An 18472-nucleotide genomic window follows, 5' to 3' on the forward strand; every position below is an offset into this window, starting at 1 on the left:
GTTTGGGCTTCTCTTGCTGCTGGGCTCGGCCCGGGTCTCCTCTGTGCACATGGTCCGCAGTGGTGGTGTCGCTGCCATCGGAAGCCGCCCTCGGTGATGGCTGTTTGTTCCTTCTTGCCGTGTGGGTTGCAGTCAGTACACCTTGCAGAAAAGGCCATAATCGGCTTGGAGCAGCTTGATGAAAGTCAGTCTCACGGTTCTCAACACACACACACAATCAATCACTGCTCTCTTTCAAGACGGACTCCACCCGACTTATTAGCGCAGTGTGGGAAAGGCATGGAAGGCGCTTCCTGAGAAAGCATGTGAAGTTTATGTGCTTTCAGTGAAAGGGCCCCATAAAAACACAAGCTTAAGCAACATGTACCAGAGGACCCTGTCTCCGTTCAGCAAGGCCGTAAAATGCTGACACAAGAGAACACAGCTCTGTCAGCCTGAATCTGGCAATCATTTATATTTACAGGACCATATCTCTCCCTTTCTTTCATCCTTGACTTAACTGTGTTTTCTTTTGGCTCTCAAAAGTAACTTTTAAGCCTTGAAATTAGAAATGGAAAGACCAGGAAAAAGATTGAAGAGACAACTAAAATCTTTTACAGCAAACTATAAAAAGACCATACAAAGCCTATATCCGTGAATTTTAAAGAAAATTTATTAACGGGTTTTAGAAGAATCTGATTGAAATGTAACATCTTGTATCTGAAGATGTTCTAGGATGAGAAAGCCCAGACAGAAAATAAAAATCTTTTCATCCCAATCAACCACTCTAGAAATGAAACTGCTGAATAATTTATATTAAGGACCCTTACTTTTACTCGCTAAAAAGATTTAACCTTCCTCTTCCAAAGGATAGAGGCAATTTATGTGAAGTTGGCAAAGATAAAAATTAACATAATGTTAAGATTTTATGGCCGGGCGCGGTGGCTCACGCTTGTAATCCCAGCACTTTGGGAGGCCGAGGCGGGTGGATCACGAGGTCGGGAGATCGAGACCACGGTGAAACCCCGTCTCTACTAAAAATACAAAAAAATTAACCTGGCGTGGTGGCGGGTGCCTGTAATCCCAGCTACTCGGAGACGCTGAGGCAGGAGAATGGCGTGAACCCAGGAGGCGGAGCTTGCAGTGAGCCGAGATTGCGCCACTGCACTCCAGCCTGGGCGACAGAGCGAGACTCCGTCTCAAAAAAAAAAAAAAAAAAAAAAGAAAATGTTAAGATTTTATTTTTAATAACCTGCCACCCATATTCCCTTGGATCTGGTGCTGGTTGTGAGAGAGATTTGGCCAGAGCTGGCTGGGAAAGCTGTCCCAGGTAGAAGGCAGAGTCAGGCAGGGAAGTTACATCCTATTACTGATGGTTTATGGAAGAAATTAAAACATAAACAGAAATGCATCTTAGCAATGTCTATGGCACGAGCTTCCCCAGCCGCAAATTTTGTGCTACATATTAGTAATAAATGGTATGTAAGATGGTGATAAACGTACAACAGGGGTGCTATCAAAAACAACTCTTTATTTCAAATAATACTTCCTTTTATTTCATGTTTCCTAAGTGTTTTGCTAAAGTGTTTTCTGGAAAATATCCTTTATCCCCAACGGCTTTGGGTTGAGATGTTTTGAATCTTCTTGTGGGGCACCCTGGAATGAGGAGCCCACACCGGCGTGCCTGGCTAGGCCGCAGAGCTGTGCCATCGAGTAATCAGCTGCATGCATGTGCAAAGTCATTTAGGGCAGGGTTGCTGTAACCAAGTGAATCTGGAACAGGATTCAGAAGAGCTGAATTCAAGCTGTGGCTCTGCGAAATACTTACTGAGCTCTGTGGAACCTGGGCTACGTTGACGAGCCTTTCTAATTCTCATGAAGTTGGTGGGGTTAAGACAACTTCCCTACCTAACAGAGTTCTTATGAGAGCCATGAGACAATGGACTGAAAGGGCAGTTGTGAACTCACCTGTGGGGTGCTAGTCTGTCTTTGCTAGTTAGCAGATTCACTTCACAAATGTCTATTGAGCTTTTGTCGTTCCAAGCACGCTTCTCAGATCTGGTGATACTGTAGTGAGCAAAACATTTACAAATCCCTGTCTTTGTGGGGTTTAGTCCTGAGAGGAAGAGCATACAGTAAACTAATAAATGATTTTATTTTTTTGAGACAGAGTTTCGTTCTTGTTGCCCAGACTAGAGTGCGGTGGCACAATCTCGGCTCACTGCAACCTCTGTCTCCTGGGTTCAAGCATTTCTCCTGCCTTAGCCTCCTGAATAGCTGGGATTACAGACACCCACCACACTCGGCTAATTTTGTATTTTTAGTAGAAACGGGATTTTTTCATGTTGGCCATGCTGGTCTCGAACTCCTGACCTCAGGTAATCTGCCCACCTCAGCCTCCCAAAGTGTTGGGATTACAGATGTGAGCCACCGCCTTCAGCATAAGTAATTTAAATGCATAGAGAAATGTTAATGGGTATTGCGTGAAATTAAAAAGCATAAAGTAAGGAGAAAAGGGAGAGTGCTGAGGAGAGAGGGGTTACCACTTACCGTGGCAGTCAGTGAATGCCTCGCAGAGGTGTCTGAGCAAAGATCTGCTGGAGTTTCAGCCTGCGCCAAGCAGGTTCAGAATATGTTTGTTTTGTTGTTCCAGACGGATGGATGGTGCATGTGGGAAAAAGCTCATTCCACGTGAACATGAAGGCGAGCAAGTGATCTTGATCTAAGTAGAGGGTCAGTTTGGCTCAGGTCAGCATTGGTCACTGAGCTCACCTGTCCTCGTGACTCCTGGCTGAGGTAGGGTGAGAGGCTACGAGTAACATCAGGCTGAATGGCTTGTCTGCAAAATATCAGAGAATATCTGCAAAAATCATCACCGTGGGAGATGCAGGCACAGTGGAGTGCTGGGGGATCGGGAGCCTGTAGGAGACTAGCCTTGGTGACTCCCAGGAGTCATTCAAAATGACGTTTCCTTTGGAGCCTAGAGGTTCCTGGAAGGCTAGGGGAGCAGTTGGGGCCTCCTTTCCCCCAGTCCTGGTCCTGTGTCCCAGAGAACCCGGGTTGTGAAAACTGAGAGCGAGACTACACTTTTAAAGGGGATTCTAAGACTCATATCACCCAGGTATGGCCAGTTTACAACTATGTAGATTATTCTGAAATTTACAGTATTAAAATGTGTGGCACTGAGAAGAATTTGGAATTCAAGATTTTGACTCTTCTCATTCAATGTATTGCCAATGTTTTTCTTTGAAGACACCTCTTGGGCTGGGATAATGCCACCATCCGGTGAGACTGGGTATTTATAGAGAATGCTCAGTAAATCATTTAACAGCTGTCAAAATTAATCATTAACCTCACTCTATTAATAATCATAATTACTAATAGTAAATGAACAGAAATTTGGGTTGCAAACCTTTTTTCTTTATTTTTTTTACTTTTTTATTTTTTATTTTTTTTGAGACGGAGTCTTTGCTCTGTCACCCAGGCTGGAGTGCAGTGGCGCAATCTCGGCTCACTGCAAGCTCCGCCTCCCGGGTTCCCGCCATTCTCCTGCCTCAGCCTCTCCGAGTAGCTGGGACTACAGGCGTCCGCCACCATGCCCGGCTAATTTTTTGTATTTTTAGTAGAGACGGGGTTTCATCGTGGTCTCGATCTCCTGACCTCGTGATCCGCCCGCCTCGGCCTCCCAAAGTGCTGGGATTACAAGCGTGAGCCACCGCGCCCGGCCACCTTTTTTCTTTATTGCATTAAATTGTAAAGATTGCCTGGTAGCTTTATTTAATCACTAAACATTAGCTCCAAACCAACTTTTGCCTTCACCATCTCAGTTGATGACATGAACACCCATCTAACCCATCAAATGAGAAATCCAACAGGGCTTCTCAAATCCTGTCTCCTTCATATGCTCCCAATCACCACCAATGTTTTAAATTAAAATCTCTGCTTTTTGTTCCCCATCTCTGTTGATAGGTTCATAGGTTTACCATATGTTGCTTCAACTTTTTCAATGTCAACTTTCCCCCAAAGCTTGTGTCTTAAAAGCCGTCTTTTCATTCCCCCAAGTCCATCCATTCACCTCCGTGAGGGTGTCAGGTATAAATCTCATGTATCTGCCTGAAACCTCCGTGCCCCCAGGTTGTCCTCAGGAAGCACTGGTTACCAGCCCCTGCCAACCTCACCAGCCTGGTTGCCCATGCTCCTTGCCTTTTATTTTGTGCCCCAGTTTCTGAAAACCTTACAGTTCCTCTTTCACTTTTCCTGGAGGAAAGGCAGACATGGCCTAGCTCACTCCTCCATATTTTTGGAGATTCTGGAGCTGCTGCTGCCCTAGGAAGCATTTCTGGACTCTGCCAGGCACAGCTGCACACAGCCTCTTCTGAGGAGATGTGCAGTGTCCACATTACCTTCCAGTTTTCACCTCCCCAACTAGACTGTCAAGTCTTCAAGGGCATTGACTATATTTTATTCACCTCCAAGCTTAGCATCTGGCAAATAAGAGGTGCCCATTGACTATCTGAGTCATAGGTCTGAACTATTGAAAAAACAACAGAGATACTTCCTTACCACAGGTGCATTCCAGGAGGAATCCTCTCTGTGTCTCAGCACTTTGCAGACACTGCTATTTTGGTGCAATCACTTATGCCTGAGGTGCGTGGGTTTGTGCTATGTCTCCCTGGCTAAAACATGTCCTCACCTCATTGGCAACAAACAGAAAGCTGGGAGAAGGTCTGTGTTTGTTGAATGAATAAACACGTGAATGAATGAAATGATTCTACATCTTACATTGCTTCTCCTTCGTACTTTGGCTTCTCATTTAAAAGTTGCTTTTTACTGATTAATGAACTAGTGGCTTTCCCGTTTTGAAGTTGCTTTTTACTGATAAATGAACTAGCTTAATATTGGGTTAATATTATTGGATTATATGAATACTATGTAGTGATTTTATGAGTATAACTATGCTCATAAATGACATATTTTTTTCCTAAACAAGTTTAACTGCACTTTAAATATGTATTTAGTATATTTGTGTTATAACTGTGAGATAAATATATTTCAAAGTTTATGTTTTACAACTGTGAAATAAAATATGAGCAGATTTTATTCTTCTTCAATGAACTAGAAGAACAGCTGAGCTCAGGAGCTACGGCGTCTGGGCTTTATTCTCTCCTGCAGCACTGGCTAGTTCTGTGGCAAGCCAGCTGACCTCATCAGGCCTCAGTTTGTTCATCTGTCAATTGAGGGATTAAGCTATATTTTTAGGATCGTTTCTCACCTTAAAGTGCTTTTTTTTTTCTTTGGTTGCAATTTTAACTTGATTTCAGTTTCCTTGAAGGTTGTAGATGATCCTTATGCCACATGGGAATGCCTTCAGACTCACCGTACTAGGACACATCATGGGGAGCTTTTACTCAATGCCAAAAACATCTTAATTACCTGCTGTCTTTTAAAATAGTCTTCCCAGTGGACACGTATTGGCAGGGTGCGGCTGGAGGTAAGAAGCCAAAGAGTTGGAAGAACAGATAATGTTTCTAAAACCCCGCGTCTGAGATGCTACTATTTTCTGTTGGCTCATGCATCTTTATTTCCCAAACCTGTTTCCCTAATTAAACAAAGAAGCCTTTTGGCAAATACAGTGAAGAAATGAAAACTAATCAGCGTAAAGTAGTGTAGGGAGCACTTCTCCGAAAGTGGAGTCCAGCTTTGCAGGATGGGCTGGAGCTACCTCTGAGGGAGGCAGCAAACATGCATGGGGATGTCTTTCTGTCCAAACTGGTGGGACGCCCGCCACAGCCGGAGCGAGTTCTAGGTATGTCAATCAGAGTGAGGTCGTTCTGCAGACTGATAGGCGTTTATATTTTTAGCAAACAAGGGTTTAATTGACTTCACTGCTTTCCTTGGAAAGACCAGTGAACCACAGAAAGGTGGGCATGAGTCAAAATCTGATGTAAGGTGGAAGACATTTCATCATGTTTTTGTATGCCCAAAGCCATCCTTGACTATTGAAGTCATATTTGCCTTTTTTTTTTTTTTTGGCAAGGTCTGTGTTGCCCAGGCTGGAGTGCAGTGGCAAGATCACGGCTGACTGCAGCTTCAAACTCTCAGGCACAAATGGTCCTCTTTCCTCAGCCTCCCGCGTAGCTGGCACTACAGGCATGTGTCACAAAGCCTGGCTAGTTTTTGTATTTATCGTAGAGACAGGATCTTACCATGTTGCCCAGGCTGGTCACAAACTCCTGAGCTCAAGTGGTCCTCTTGCCTTGGCCTTCTAATGTGTGGTATTACAGAAGTGGGCCACCATGCCCAGAGTTATCTTTCTTTTATAAGTAAAATAATGACTACTTTTTTTTCTAGAAAACCTTGTGAGAGATCACCTGGTCCTCCTCATGATAGTGATTTTCCCTTCATTTTATCCTCTGTCTCATTGTTCGTTTAGTCTTTCTTAAGCCTCATCTTCCTTCAGAAACCACAGGGATTCCCATTCTTCCCCTTCTGCTGCCCGCACTACCTGCTCTATCATGAGGTCCACACCGAGTCAACATTCGAGTCCCATGTTCCACGTATTCTACTCTGTGACCCAGTGGGAGCCTGCAGGGCTCTGCAGAGCTGAGCACACAGGTTTTGGAGCTAGGGTGTCCCTAGACATGCTGGATGTGAGGCCTCGGACACCTCACATCACCCCAGTCGGCATGGTAGCTAAAGAGCTCATTAAGAGACCCACTTCTCCCCAAACATGGAGAATGGCTAAGCATTGAGAATTGCAAAGAATTCGATTTTCCTCTTTATATTTCTGTGGGTGGCAGGAAAAAGAAAGCCGACTAAGCTGGAGTGAGGAAGTTTGACAGCTTTCGGCGGTCATCATCGGGTGGGCCCTGGGCCTCTGGGCTCTGCTGCACACGTATGAGCTACACACACTTTCATTCCAAGCAGGTTCGTGAGGGTTTGGAGTCGAGCAAGCTCACTCCAGATGCAGTTGGTCTATCCATATCTGGGGTGCTGTATTCCTGTGTTTAAACAATAGATTTAGATTTAAACCTAGATGCTATCATCATGATTGGGAAGAGGACAAAACGGAACTTGAGTACCTTCATTTGTGTCACTCAGTGAGAGCACTGAGAGTTCCTATTTGTGTCTAAAATTTCAAAGAGTAAGATGGGGTGCAAACTGGAAAGTGTCATATTTCTGTTTGGTAAATGCAGATTATTGTTTATAACACAAAATCTTTCACTAAATTTGTGTATGTTTAAAATTAAAATTGATTCTTCTATTTAAATCATTGTTTTAAAATAAAGAATGACTCAAGAAATGATTATTACTGACTTTTACATGATAGATATTGAAAATAGCGTTGTCATATTGAGTGGAGGGTGTTAAATGGCCCTTCCTGGGTGTAGGCTGGGTTACCCATGCCAAGGTTACCACTTCCTGCTCGGGGGGAGGAAAGAGTCACAGCGGCTTTCTTCCCAACAATCTGGAAATTATAGATTAATCCGTGAAGTGTCTACAGATATGGACTTAACTAGAGAACCTTCTTGCAAGATTCTATAAGCTTTCTCCACCGCCCAGTCTGCTTTGGACTGAACCCTTGTGCTTTTTCCTTGACCTGGTTGAAAGCTCTTCTTTCCCCTCCTGATTCTGCCACTCTTCAAGAGGCAGAACAGCGAAGGAGAAAAAATGATGAAGGAGAAAGAGAAGGATGTTTGAATTTGTGTGGAACTGGATTTTATTTCCAGTTGAGTGCCACTGTGCTGAATTCTCTTTAAGCCTGTTTCCCCAGTTATAAAGCAAAGCTAGAGAGCTGTCTCTTAGGATTTTCATATGGAATAGGGCTATCACAGTACAGAGGCTGGCACCTGATAAATGGTACAAAGTACTAACTTCTTTGGGTAATCACCTTTGTCCTTGATCCCTTTGAGCTATTGGAACTGCCTGAGACCAGTTCTTGATGCTATCTTCTTTAGGTATATAAAATATCAATAGCTTTCTCACTCTCTCCCCTCTCTCTCTCTCTCTTTCTCTCTGTCTCACTTTCAATACGCACACACATACATACATATATACATATCTATTTATTTTTATATCCACAGATACATAAACATGTTTGCATGTTGAATATTTGCACATGCTCCCATGAATACACACATACACATACGAAATACATGACTATGTGTAGTTGCATGATCTAATCTTATACTTTTCAAAAATCAGGCCAAACTCCTTTTAGGTAAACATGGCAATATACGGGCTTCATTTATAAAAGAGATCAAGATAAATTATTAGTCCACACACCCAGAGTGAAAACATAGACTCCCAATCTGTTTCTGTTTTCTTTTCAACACATGGTTTTTATCAGGAGATTCTTTCTTGCCAGCGATTCTTATTTTAAACTTGGCTTTTCACAAGACCAAGCAATTTAAACATTTGGGCAATCATATCAATGCATATTTTCCACCTTGTAATAAAATAATAGTTCAGTTGAAAACTTTATTAATTCCAAATTTAGCACAGAGTCTGCTAGTGGGGTGTTTAGCCAACAGTGGCCTTTGCTCTCTGGCGTCTGGTGGGAGAGGAGATGGTGGGAACAGTCGCCTTTGCTTTCCTATGTGGAAAACAGGTAATGATTTTTAAGACATGCCTTGTCAAGAGGGGATGAGATGTAAGACAGAACACCCGTCATCTGAAAAGCAAAAAAGGACTTTTGCTTGGTTCCTTTATTGCATGTGAAGAAGGCCATTTATTTCCCTTGTACACTATTGTAAACTGGTGTAGGATGATCCTACATTCCCCATACCAAGATTTAGACAGTGTTTATCTCTGGATACAGATGTTATGGTGATTTTTCTTATTTTTATATGCTTTTTTTTTTAAAGTTAATGTTGAGCTGTAAGCCAGTTTTGTTTGGGCAAACAGAAACAAAGACATCAAAAACGTGTTTTAAGAAAGAAAGTTTTGGTGTGGGCAGATCTTGAATTCTAAATTCAGAGTATGTCTTTCAATCATTTATAAACTGCTGGAGTGATGAAGTAAGTGATTACTCAAGCCCTTTCAGGCTCTATGATTTTTCAAATTTAAAAATGAAAAGAAAAGTGAACATCATTGAGTACATGGTATATGTCTGGTTCTGAGCTATGTATTGTCATTTGTGCATTTTTTTTCAATTAACATATTGTATTAGTCAGGGTTTTCCAGAGAAACAAACCAATAGGATAGATGGATAGATAGATAGATAGGCAGACAGAGAGAGAGAGAGACAGACAGATAGGTAGGTAGATAGATAGATAGATAGATAGATAGATAGATAGATAGATAGATAGAGATAGATAAATAGAGATAGGTAGATAGATGATAGATAGATAGGCAGACAGAGAGAGAGATAGATAAATAGATAGATAGAAGATAGATAGGCAGACAGAGAGAGACATAGACAGATAGGTAGATAGATAGACTGATAGATGATAGATAGATAGGTAGGTAGATGGATAGAGACAGATTGATAGATAGATATAGATGGATAGATAGAAGGGGATATTTTAGGGCAAGTGGCTCACATAGGGGATGAGAAGTCCCACTATAGGACATCTATAGGCTGGAGAAGAGGGGGAGCTGGTAGCTTCGCTTTGTCCAAGTTTGAAGACCTCAGAACCTGGGGAGAGGGGGTGCTCTGGTGCAAGTCCCAGAGTCCAAAGGCAGGAGAACCTGAATGTCCGATGTCCAAGCGCAGGAGAACAAGAGTATCCCAGCTCCGGGGGAAAGAGAGAAAGCATTTGCCTTTCTTCTGCTTTTTGTTCTATCAGGGCCCTCAGCTGTTTGGATGGTGCCCACCAACACTGGGTGAGAGTGGGTCTTCCTTATTCAGCTCACTGATTCAAATGCCAGTCTCTTCTGGAAACTCCCTCACAGACACACCCAGGAATAATGCTTTACCAGCTATCAGGTATTCCTCAATGTGGTCCAGTTGATACCTAGAATTAACCATCACACACGTTATCTCAATTCATTCTCACGATGGTCTGGCAAAGGGGTTATAATTATTCCTCTTATCTAGGTCAGAAGTCAATGCCCATGTTACGGGCATAAGGACACAAAAGATGGAACCAGGTCTGTCTGGGTCCATAGCCCATACGTTTTTCACTATTATCTTCAATGATCCCTTACACTTGGTGTGAAACATTTTGCAGGAAAGGATAAAAGTTACCCTATAAATTAGCAAATAAAGTCGGGGAACTATGAATGTGCTTTTCCTGTTGTCACTAACTCATCATTCCATTTGGCTTCTCAGCTTAATGCAGACTTGTTAGGAATGCCCCTGGTTGCTGAGCCTTCATTTGAGGTTCAAAGGGAAATTTCAGTTTGTTGAGTAATCTATTTCTTCCTTTTCTATCCAAACCACTAAATAAACTTGCTCCATTTTTGTCCTTTTAGGAAAAGTAATTGAGAAGAATCCAAGACAAATGAACTTACAGTCGGCTCACTCACAGCTTAGCTTTCTTTTTGTCTTCTCTCCCATGAACGGCTCACAGCCCAGTTATCCCAAAGGGAAGTTGCATTCCACCGGATTCGCTCAGTGCCGACCTGAGCCCACAGCCACCCAGGGGAGAAGAAACATTTACTTTGACTGCAGCCACACAAATTTGTGTGTCCATAGAAACCTGGGATTTTTGTTTTCTTCCCTATGGCTTAGATCTGTGGTTTATTGTTAACCAGTTTCCTTTCTCTCTCTCTCTTCAAGGTAGATTTATTAGCAGAAATATGTCATGCAGATGATGATTTATGAGGGCACCACAGTCCCTGAGAAAACATATTGATTTAGGGGAACTTGCAATGCTTTCTACAAAGGCCTGTTTTGGGAGACTTGGATGCTTAAAGTTAAGTCGAATTCATCAACTTGACAAAAAATGTCTTTTCTTCCCGAGACTTTCTGCTGCTACATTACTTGGCATGAGTTACACTTTTTATTTCATCACTGCTATTAACATTCTGATTTCTTCCGTTCCTGAACAGCTCAAAGCGTTATGACATTCCCCTTCCATAGCCTCTGGTATGAGCTAATCAATAGAGAGATGTTTGTAACTAAGAGCGATGAAGAAATGTTGAGGAGGAGTGCACGAGGTTATCTCCTACCTTCTGATTCTGCTCTGATTCCCAGGAGAAATGATTTTATCCCATCCAACCTGACGCGACTAATCTACAGTCCTGGCCACGCATACTCACAATGGAACAGAGGGACAGGGAACAGCTTTCTCAGGTACCCTTTCCTCTTGTGATGGTGGCAGTTACTTCTTCACCTCCATGAAATCTACGCAAAAGCATTTAGTGACCGGAAGACCGTGAGGGGGAACCGCCCATGCCTCCATCAAGGAGGGCCAGAGTGAGAGCATCATGCAGGAAGCAAAGAGAATCATGCAATTATATTTAATTGCAAAAGACATGCAAGCCATGTGCTTCAGAACATCAATAAAGGGGCTTGGTTTAGTTTTCTGGGCTTGCCAAAGTAAATAGGGATGGGAATATGATCAGTGGCATTGATCACTCTCTTCATTCTCATAATTTTAGTCCCCGTCTTTCTGATCATTTTACATTCAAAGTGGGAAACATGGGGTCATGTGACCCTCTGGGCCCAAATCTGCCATCACATTGACAATCTCCATTAATATTTGACAGTCTCACCCCTTTCTCTACATTGCAGGGCTCACCTGGAGTCACACGGCAATTGGTAGCAAAGTTAATTGCAATCCCAACATTTTTCCTTCTCTGCCTCACTTCTTATGGCCCACCCCCTCACTGTAAATCTTATCTACTTGGAAAAACAGGCAGCTATGGGCAGGGTACACTTGGTAAAAACTGGAATGAGGTTTTGGGGCAACAGGAACATTTTTACGTTTTTTAAAGTTCTGATGTTACTTCAAAGATGTTGGTTTTCAAGTTTGGGGCTTGGATATTAACATCATCCTTTTGTCTTTTCAGTGGCTTCCTGTTTACTGATAAAAATTTAAAAATGCATTTACTCAAATTTTAAAGTAATACAAAGCTTATTAAAGAAAATTGTTAAAAATGCACTATGAATAAAGAGTAAATCTCACTACCCATGAAGAACCAATGTTAACAATTTGTGTCCTGTTTTCTTATGTTTGTTTTCTCTCATTACATGTAGATGTAAAGTCACTCTTTGCATGTTGCTACTACTGCTTTTAGGATCTTACACACCACTACGGCTTTTCCTTGCTTCTTGACTTCCGGTGTCGTCTCTGAGTGAACATTGGGAAAAAAAAGGATGTTATTGATGGCATGCATGGGTGTTCTTTGCTCTGTGTTTGGACCATTTAAAAAACAGTGTAAATATTCAATTGAGAAATGGCTGAAAAATGTTTTCCTTGATTTAAGTGTCTGACCTGGAAAGCAAAATCTGGAGAAGAATATTTTTGCTTATGCTTTTTCAGATGGGTAGGGATGATTTATTTCATGAGACAAGGGTAACACGTCTCTTTTTCCCCTCCTCTTTCCAATTCTGTTGGTCTTGTAGTTGGAAGAAAGTTCATGCATATTATAGGTATCTTTGCAGAATGTTTAGTTTAGTTTTGTGTTTTTAAACTAGCCATTTTACCTCCTCTTTTCCCTTATGGTTTTGTATGGAGATTGAAAATAAATTTGGTAGGAGCTTTTCTAAAAGCTCCTAGCCAAATCCCACATGACTTCTAAATTCAAGACTAGACTTGCCCTTCCTTCTTCCTAAAATATTTCTGTGACTCAAATTTGCCAAGCACTGTGCTGGTGCAAGGGATGCTATGATGAGAAAAATGCACTTCCTGTCCTTCAAGAGCTCACGAGCCATGCAGCAGAGCAGGTCCTTAATAAACTGGGCAGGAAAGCGTATGAGATGCTTCAGGCTGCCTTGGGGAAGCACAACAGGGGACGATTCATGCTGGGGAAGACAGAGTGGGAAGTGGAATTTGTCAGGTCGGCACGGGGACACGGGAGGGAGGCCCTTCCACACACAGAGAGTCTGAGGGGTTGGGGGGTCACTGTTGAGGGAGCAAGTGGGGCTCAAGTGAGTGAGGTTATTGGTGGTCCTGGGATGGCAAAAGTATAAGTATTTAAATGTTGTTGAAGTAAAAATGTGTGAGATGAAGGTGCAGGATGCCTGTGGATGGGAACCTTCAAATACTGCAATGAAAATCATGAAGAAGAGAAGGAATGCCAATGTGAGGGTACAGAAAAGTCAGGGGAAGGAGCTCTGGAAGAAGAAAACAGTTGGTGGCGTCAGCAAGGGCAGAGGCCATGGAGCCACGGGCCTTGGTAGTACTGATGAGCCCACGTGAGAAGCCCTGGATATAGAAGGGGCAGTGAAGAGGGAGGAGAGAGGGAGAGGGAAGGGCTCCTCTGTGAGTGGGAGGATTTTTGGCAGCCAGGGCCTGGGGGACATGGGGAAGTCAAGGAGGGAAGCGTGTGGGGGTCCAGAGACCCTGCAGTGCGCACAGATCTGGACAGATCCCAGCACGCATCCCTCCCTCCGGCAGGGCCTTCACGCAGCTCTGTTTGTTTATCTTGGGAACAGCAATGCCTGTTCTCTTAGAAAAGCCTCTGCTAGAATTTGTTTTCTAACTCAATTTAACAAACAACCATTTAGGTGGAAAATGTGCAAAAAAAGAGAAAGTTTTGCAGGAAACTTTCTTCTTTAGAAAACATATGAGTGAATATGACGGAGTCAGTAACTGCAATAATGAAAAAAAAAGTTCTGTTTCTCTTTCCCTGTTTCACGTCAGCTTCATTTGGACCAATGTGTTCTCCACGTCTTCCCAGAGAAGGAAATGTAGGCATCTACTCTCAACCAGGTAGTCAGAAAGGGACTGGAGATCACTGGAGGTCACAAACTCTCCCCACAGTTGTACACACCTGAGCTACTCTGACCTATACCCTTAAGGCCAGAGAACTGCAATACTATTTCCAGAATAATTAAACAAATAAAACAATAACTGTCATAATGATGACAATAGGAAAAAGTACATCCATGCAAATTCTCACTTTTTGTGACCATAACTTTGTAGATAACTAATGCCTTGTGCAATTATTTCAACTAATTGTAAAATCTGGATCTTATCTCTACTTTTATGAATCTCTTCTGCAGCATCCTTGACAAAAAGTTATCTTTTGCTTCCTTTCATGGTCTCTGTAAACAGGAATTTCATTATTTCTTAAAATCAATGCTATCACTTATTGGATACATCTTTTGACAGTCTTTATATCAAGCTAAAGTGTCCCTCTCTTTGTCTAATTTTTGACCCTTAATCTACTTTCTACACCCTGGGACGACCCCAAACACATTTAAGTTCCATTTTACATGGTGGTACCACTTCAACTACTACCTGATACAATTATGATACAACAATAACCCCTTTTTGCTATTACTGATATATTTCACATAAATCCAATATAGTATTTTCTATGCATATATTTTTTCTCAAACCATTTTTAAGGAAGGATGAGTTTGGGTTCCATCTTTTAGGATAATTCCATCGCTGGGAATATTTTCTCTTGCACAATACTTTCCTTACAAAAGACAGAGTGCATTGCAACGAGCTTGTTGTGTGTTTCAAAGCTTGTTGTGTGTTTCAAACAACCTTTATTTTAATTTGTTTTGTTTCACCTGGGAGTGGTGTAGTGTGAGTCAAGACCCCAGACTTTGGATGCCACAGCTGTGCTCAGGTTTGTTGTTGTCACTTGGAGCCTGGAGTGTACTGGACGATGCACCACTGCCATCAATTAGTCAGGGACTTTGTCCCCATGAAACTTTGGAACTCCACAAGGGCATGGGATGCTAGCATTTATAGAGTGCTTGAAACGTAGCAGGCAGTATGTAAGTCTAACTATAAGCTAATGCAATTCTAGAAATAGCCCTATGATGGCTATTCTTAGCTTCATTTTATGTTTTAGGAAAACTAAGACTAGAGATGCAAGGTCTTTGGAGAACTGAGATCCAATCCTAGATTTTTCTGAATCCAATTTCCATGACTCTCCCACAATATCTCCTTCCTCATTGAGCAACTGGTGAGCCGGACACTGGTGCAGGACAGCCTGGAGTGGAAGAGGGTGACATAAACAATGAAACTAGAATTAACAGGTAGCAAGTCCATTCTTCAGGAGACAAGAGCACACAGTGTGGACTTGATAATGTCTGTCTGTAATACTGTATATATATACTCATCTGAAGATTAAAGATTTCTATTTATGTCCTAATTTGACAGTAGGACAAGCCATTTATTTTGCCCTAGAATCTAAGAAAATATCCCTTTCCAAATGAAATGACAGTTGGAAAAGCACATTGAAATGCTAAAATGCTATGCAACTGTAAAACGATTCATTTTAATGTTTTCAGTATTGATTATTTCCAAGGGAAGCGAATAGTTCTCAACATGTAGGAATTTGTCATTTTACTTTTCCAGGAACATAGTTGGTGCTTAATAAATGTTTCTTCACTTAATTAATATTGGATATTTCTGATACATAAATTTGGATCTTGCTCAAAAAGTCTAGTTCCAGAAAAAACAGTCACTTAGTAGTTGAGTGAGGCTGTCTGCCCGCTGAGCATCTGCACTTGAACGTGCCCAGGAAAATGCTGGTGAAGGGATCCAAACAGCGGAAGAAACTTGAGTACTTGTCTTGATAACAGAAATAAGGGGACAGTGGAGAGGGGATTTGAGCAATGACAGTTCTTCATTTTAAAAATAGAATGTTTAGATATATTAAGTGTGGAATGTCCACATAGACGATTCTACCAGGCCTATACCCTAAATGAGCTCACCATATGCGCTCCGTGAAACAAGAATAAGCCATTTTTGAAATTCTTTTTTTGAAATTCTTACATATTCCAATCAGTATAAAAATTGCTTATCTGTGGGAGATAAATCTGTACTGAACGTTGGGAACATGATTAGCTCATGGAGAGAGAAAATTCCTTTGCACGTGTCACTGCAGACAGAAATAAGATTCAGGAAAAAGCTGGGATCTGGGATACAACCTGGGCAGAAACAAGCACAGCCCCTGAGCTGCTGCGTACCTTGACACAGGTTGGGTGGATAGTTATAAGAATTTTGTCTTCAAGAGTATGAAGTTAGAAGAGGTGGCACAAGCTGTTCTCATTGCCATAAGCAAATTTGCTGCCCGTTGAGCTGCTGGTTGAGGAGATTGAGGCTGAGGTGGAGCATGTGATCAGCTCTTTATTGGGAGAAGACTCTTCTGAAACCCCACATGCAGGGAGGCGATGTGAGGACCAGAGATGTTGGTGGGCCCAATAGACACACGCCTCTACCTTATAGTGGTGGGTAAGTACAGGGCCCCTGAGCAGCATGGCAGCACAAATGAGATACCTGTATATTTGCAACCTCCTAAAAAGCTTGGGTCCACATGCAAGTCACCTCTCTCTCTCTCTCTTTTTTTTGTTTGCTAAGCTTGTGGCCAGTGTTTTTAAGATAGTATAGTGTAGAGAGTTTACAGATATGACAAAATCTATTATAATAACTTTAAAAATTTCCTTCCTACATGTAGAATCATGAAACATCTAACAAGGGCCCCTGTGTCTGTGCCTGCTGAACTCCATGGAGTCACCAACTCACAGAGACTTTGCTGTGTTTTCACAGTGGCTTATATTGTTTCTCAAAGAAGCAACTTTCTGCATTGTTGATATGGAAATCTTCTGAGATTGTTTTAACCAAGATCTCTCAAACAAAATGGAAAGGAGGAAATTTTATTATTGTCCCATTTGGGTAGTAGCAAGAAAGTAGCTAAATATTACTCACATATTAGTTTAACCAAATACTTTGTCAGGGGAGGAGGGAAGGTTAGAGAATTAGCTTTAAAGAATTTGTATCCATACATTTTGCATAGTAACTGTGAATTAAATCTACTGTGTATTTCTCATCGTTGAAAAGACTCCATTGATTCTTGTAGTCATGGAACTGTAATAGCAGTGGCAGGATCATGCATGTGGCCTTGACTATAGTTCTGCAAAAATTACCATCGGAGGAAACTTGGTAGAGGACACATGTGATGTCCTTGTATTACCTCATAATGGCATGTACGTTTATAGTTATCTCAAAATAAAAAGCCTAATAAAAATTCTAAAGAGGTAACTTAATTTTCTTTCTTTCCTCATAGGGTACCACATTTCAAAGAAGGAATTATATTTTTAAGTAATGTGCATATATTTAGAAATTCGTGAGGGTTTTTTAGCATGTAGACAATCTATTATAGTATTTTTGTTACCATTACCATATTGAAATAATGTATATTATTTACTCTTTCTTATTTGTATTTTTTTTTTTTTGAGACGGAGTTTCACTCTTGTTGCCCAGGCTGGAGTGCAATGGCATGATCTCGGCTCACCGCAACTTCCGCCTCCTGGTCCAAGTGATTCTCCTGTCTCAGCCTCCCAAGTAGCTGGGATTACAGGCACCCGCCACCACGCCCGGCTAATTTTTGTATTTTTAGTAGAGACAGGGTCTCGCCGTGTTGTCCAGGCTGGTCTTGAACTCCTGACCTCGGGTGATCCACCTGCCTCGGCCTCCCAAAATGCTGGGGATTACAGGCATGAGCCACCACAACCAGCCTCTTATTTGTATATTAACTTTCCAAATTGACACAGATGTGAAGGTAATAAGAACTCTAGAAATTTCACATGTATTCAGAAAACAAGACTTAATGGTGAGCATTGGACAAAACCAGCAAGAGAGACCCACAGAGATGAGCCAATATGCTGCAGCTTGCTGGATGGAGTTAGCAGAGGAGAGGAGGGGACCTTTTAACCAAGCCTCGGCTCTAATCAGGCATCATGTGGCCAATGGACAGTCTCTCATAGTCTGTGCATCCTTTGAAATTGTAGGTAGCAATGTTGTATCCCAGTGTTTTTCTTGAGAATGGGCCCATGGTTTCCTCCTGACTCTTGGTGAATGGAAGAACTACCCCCCGAGCATCCCTTCCAGGGCCACACCTGCTTAGAACCCATAGTGGAACCTCTTTGTGTGGCAATGTGAAAAGGGTGTGAGGCTGTGCAGCCCAGTTCCTGGCATCACCTCCTGCACCTTTCCTGAGATCCACACGGTCAATGCCGAACATGGATTCTGAGGGTCAATCCACCCCAAGCGAAGGCGTCCTGAAACAGGCCTTTCTGCTGCAGAAACCACTGCCTCCCTCTCACCCAGCCCTGTCCTCTGCTTTCTGGATGAGAAATTCTTCTTCACATGAGTGCTGGCTCCACACCTGTCAGGCTAACTCCAGCCAGCCTTGGCCTTGAGTAGCACTCCATCTCGAACTAATGATCATACCTCATTCAGGATTTGATTGGCTTAATGATAGAGGCTAATGTCTTCTCATTGGGATTCTATTCAGTTATTTGCTTCTCCTATTAGGGTCTTCTGTGGTGCGGAACTGGATCCCCTTTTCTTTCCTGTCCATTTTTGTATTTTCTAAAATTGTTAATAACATAGCAACAATTGAACTTTAAGTG

This window comes from Nomascus leucogenys, chromosome 19 (assembly GCF_006542625.1).
Source record: "Nomascus leucogenys isolate Asia chromosome 19, Asia_NLE_v1, whole genome shotgun sequence".
NCBI classification, from domain to species: Eukaryota; Metazoa; Chordata; class Mammalia; order Primates; family Hylobatidae; genus Nomascus; species Nomascus leucogenys.